This window comes from Varroa jacobsoni, unplaced genomic scaffold, assembly GCF_002532875.2.
Source record: "Varroa jacobsoni isolate VJ856 unplaced genomic scaffold, vjacob_1.0 scaffold_647, whole genome shotgun sequence".
NCBI classification, from domain to species: domain Eukaryota; kingdom Metazoa; phylum Arthropoda; class Arachnida; order Mesostigmata; family Varroidae; genus Varroa; species Varroa jacobsoni.
The window spans coordinates 111,435-116,530 of record NW_019213549.1 but is presented as its reverse complement, the minus strand read 5'-3'; positions in this window follow the sequence as shown (position 1 = coordinate 116,530).

Genomic DNA, 5,096 nt, shown 5'->3' with positions numbered 1-5,096 from the left:
GCTGTACCACCATTAAAGGTGTCAAGGCAAGTCCACAGGTCGCGGCATTGTTAAAAATACAGACTTCGTGCCCAACCAATTGAAATGACCTATCTAATTGATGCCAAGCCCCCGAGACCGCTGGCTAAAAGGAAGAACGAATAAAAACTTGCCTTCAGGTCGTGCCGTCGATGTATATAGTACTAACCTGTATGAGAAAATAAAGAGTATTCCCCCTAATTGAGGTACTCAACTTATTAGATACTGATAGATATATTTTTTTAGAATTGTATCTAAAAAGTACAACACATGATGAAAGACAAGATGCTGCCGCCGAAATAAGCACGAGTTCATAGAAAACTTTTGTTCACTTATATTTTTCTAGAAAATATATTGATTTAGTGGTTTAATGCGGCCTAGCAACGTTATTATTTTTATTTATGCCAAACAGAAACGTCTGTTCTAATAAACATATTAAAAGGAGTATACACATCAAAGACCGCTTATTTTCCATAACCTTCAATCTTAGCTGATCTAAGCTCTAACCATCTAACTCATAGTTAAGCAGATTTATATTACTACAATATGCTCCCTCCCGAGTACCATTTTATGCTTCCTTCGCATGTCCTTGCGCATGCTATTGCCTAATTTATTCGATCTCCAATCTGCCGCATCCCCCCCGCCCCTTCACCCCGCTCTTCAGTGCAGGCCAACCATACCAGCTAAGCAAACTAATCCCGCCAAAGTCATTTTATCCTTTTGGCAGACAAAAACCATTTTCACATGGTATTGCGTATTGGGTCTGAGACGTGTTCGCATCCTGATGCTGCTGCTGCTGCTGCTAGAAACCCGTTCCCGTCACGCTTAACGTTAAGCCCCTCTGTAAGCCTGTCTGGCGGCCGGCAAACTAGAGGCCGCATCCTCGGCGAGCATTATAGCGCCCTCTGCGATGCCCCCTTGCAGAGGGGCATCTTGCGAAAGTATAACACATACGAAAAACTAGGCGACCACACGGACCCTGCCAATGCTGTTCTTGTTACGAAGGGTTAAGGACATAGATGCGCTTAGCCAGCCTGGGAGTGACGTGTAAGAACAGGTCTAAGGGCATACGTTAGCAGAAGGCGTAGCGTGCCAAAAAAACGCAGAATCGTCCCCCTGCCGAAGCTGATGGCTAAGGCAATGGATCCCGACTTTGTATACTGTCAGCGCCCTAACGTTAGCAAATGGTAAATTGCCTAGAAAAAAACTGAATTCGTCCATCAATATGCAATGCGAACCTAGATAAATGCAGGTGGTACCCCGATGGATAAATCTGCTTAGCACCTGTAGTTTCGGCCGAAGAACGCCTTAACGTTTGTAACAAAGAGAATTTGTTGTGAGTAGCACGCTATCGCCACACGAGGTTACGGCAGGGGTAATTCAATCGGTTAAATCTAACAATTACAGAATCTTCATCTAAACTAGATCTTTCTGTGCTATCATATGTCAAGCAACCAACTCGTAGGTGTCGTCCGGTGCGTCCTTGTCTTCGTGTCATCAAGCTTGCCCTCACAACAATTGTCCCCCCCCCCATGCTGTTCTTTATGCGCCCCACATTCTTCCCCGAACCGCACAGTTTCTTCTTTTTTGCTTTCATAGCCCTACTTCCGTTGTAAGATAGAAAGTTATCGGAAGTCAGCGTTTGTACTCTTGTAAAAAAAGTATCCGTTAAAGCCGTAGCCCGTGCTGGAGACAGCAGCAGCCGCAGCTGTCGGTGTGAAAGTCGTGAGTGCGGGAGCTTTGAGCCATGCTGGAAACTGCAGTATTTTCAGGAACAGGTTACGCTTTTCGTGTAGGTAGGCGACAGCGTTATAGAAGGCAAAAAACACCGCGTAGCTATTGTAGTGCCTGTGTAGAGGTTGGGGTGATGGTGATCGTGGCTGCGGGATGAAAACAAATTGCGAGGTTTTCCCAGAATGAAGAAAAATATATACATTATTGACAGATGCAGCCGACCAAGGGGTAAGATAGTGGTACTGATACCGCAATGAACCTCTATCAATGAAAATAAAAGAAGGAGATTCAAACAGGAGGCCAAAACACAGTTTTTCGTTTCGAAAAGTTTCAGCAAAATCCAACTAGCCCACTTATTTTATGTGTATGATAGTTATTATGTATTGGAAAATGTTTTACTAAATTTATTAAATAATTTACGAGAAGAAATATGGTGGACAAAAACATTTAGATGATTCGCTTCATATCATTACTATACAACCGTTATGAAATATTAAAAATACGCAGTTGTTCCTACTTTGTTACTATTCAAGTTTGACTTGTAACTTATTTCTAATTTGCTTAAATGAGGATATATAGAATAGATATTTCTTCTCCAATGAGTATGCTTCTCAACTAGCTTACTAATAAAATATGCCTTGCGAGATACCTGTCGTATAACGAGCCATTTGAGTCAGCTTTCCAGCCTCTGAAGCAGTTGTTGAACTTACATATAAGAAGCCCACTGAACTATAATAGACCGTTTCAAACCAGAACTCTATAAACATCTGGCCGTCCAACAATAGGAATCAAAGTAGCGCGTGGTTACGTTGTAATTTTATTTAATAATTAGCAGACGTCTTATTTAGTTCAGCGGACACAGTTTAGCTAATACTTTTGCTGGAATCGTGGACTTGAGTGGCGCTTTTCGTTCACGTTCGTGCCACTGACTTCCGCCGTAGCTCTGATCAGTATCTGTATCCGCGTACAGACAGTGGTATCGCTGTTTAGCATTACGTCGAATAGCTGATGCTAGTGAAGACGAACACGCTGTCGTGAAGACGCCCCTTCACCATATCATTTTGTCAAAGTGTACACTTATTTGTTATAGGTATGCGTCGATCCTATCGCCGTACTCATTGACCATTTATTCACTGGACGCAGTTCCTTCTTTGTCCGTTCATACCTCAAAGATAGCCTTACTTAAAGATCAATCCTTCCGCCCGTCCATTCGCTTCCGTGATCCAATCTCAAAAACTATCAGAACTGATCATCTCAGAAATTTAGACGACGACGACGACGACAATAGCAATAAGCGTCTGCTCAGACGTGAAACGCTAACAACGAATTGTCGTCATCGCGCTGAACGGCGCCGCGTCAAAGGTCCAGACGCGCTGTCATATAGAAAAGCAATTAAGTTGTGTGAAGTACAAAATGCGCTAACAACATAGAACTATGAATAGATCCACATACGTATACGTGTCTGTTCATCTAAGCGATTGATGAAGTCTCGCCGCAATCGCTTGCGACACCGAGGAGCGCTCCATTGAAATATTGGCAGTCAAATGGAAAATGTAGGATATAGCACTCGATAAAAAGTGCAGTGACAATGTAGTCAGCTGCGATAGTTGTGGCTTGTTTACCATTGGCTCGTCGTCCGCCAAGTGTACCTACGTGTATTTATTTACCCGCTCACGTTAATGTCTAACAGTAACGGTAAGTCAACCCATTGGATCTGCACCTGGGGGAAAAGGGTGGAAAAAATTAACAGAAATGCCAGTTTCTCTAATTAGTGGTATTGGCTTAGTTCGCCGTGCTGTTAAGCGCTTACCAATCAGTCAGGGTAAGTTCTAGAGGTAGCGACAGTGACGAGTTGTCACAGACGTACAGAACGTAGGCCGCCTAACAGAGCCGTGGTGACAGCGGTGGAACAGGAGCGGAAAAAATGCAGGCGAACATTTTTTAACAACCTCCTAAACGATTTTTAGCCTACTGCCCACAAGATTGCACTTCGCTAGTTGGGATAAATAGCGAACGAAGTACAGCGAGACTTTAGGCCAGCTGATACAGCCGAGGCAACGAAGGGACAACAGAGCTGATGAAGGAAAGAGAGTGAGGTACGAAACATGAAGGCGAAGAAAGCAGAGTCGATGGCGTACTTCGACAATCTGATCGATGCCGCTATTATTGTTGGTGGCCCCTGGTACTGGTCGTTTGTGCTGCTGACGAGGGTTGTGATGATGAGAACTATCGAGTGTATTGATCACTTTCGCGAATTTTGACAGTTACCGAACTGCCGACCGTAGCGCAAGTTTTGGTAGTGGGAACGCCGGCTGTTGAAGTGTTGAGCTTCACAGTCGACGATAAGCTAGAGGTGGCTAATTGACTGGATAATATTGAAAGTATATACGAGTACATATGCATATGTATACTATGTTATTGGCCACTATGAGGAGACTTCGCATAGCAGACAAAATTAACCGCGGAATAAAAATAGCGCTTGTTGATAGGATTGTCAGGAGACATGCACAGGATTCATTTCTGGTAGCCTCAACTGAAAGGTAGAGAGGATGAAAGTGCGACACTGATCGCGCGAATGAGCTATGGAAGGTGGTAATATTAAAGTGGCCGAACCGTCAAACCATGCATGTTACTGTATACACGAAATGTGTGTATAGCCAGTATGTTATACGTGCACTTCACTGCGGTCGGTGAGTCTGGTCAGTTTTTAATGTTGATCTATCTGAAGCTGGCCAAAGAGCCGTGTCCGTCTGCTAGACTATGGGACACGTTATAGTCTAGGTTCGAATCCGGGCATAGACGTACCTTGTTTCACGCTGGAGTCAATTGTCTGATGGAATGGATAACGTTAAATTCGAAACATAGGGACTATGGGGTGATAGCTACCTCAAGCTAACAAGGTCTTTGAAAACGGTGCCAACAGACCCAATGATCGACTCAAACTAATTTCGAGTTCAAGTAAAAAATAAGTGTAATAGTGTAATAAATAATAAATAAATAAAATAAAGTAAATAAATGTAATAGTGTTTTCGATTTCATAGGATGTTAGCCAAGACTTGAATTAAATTGGTAAAAAGAGACCAATCCATAATAGTATGATACATAGAATTTTAATGAAACGTTTGTTTATTGACATGTTCAACCTTAAGTCGGGACATGATTATGAGAAAATACAAAATAACAAAAAGGTGGCTACACGTTTAGAATGTTAGTATTGATATATTCTACTAAATATTAAAGCAAAAAATAGTGGTCGTTTCAATATCACCGTCATGTTATGTATTTATTGCGTTTTGTCCTATCTGTTGTATAAGTGAATGCTGCTGCACTTTTGAACTATATGA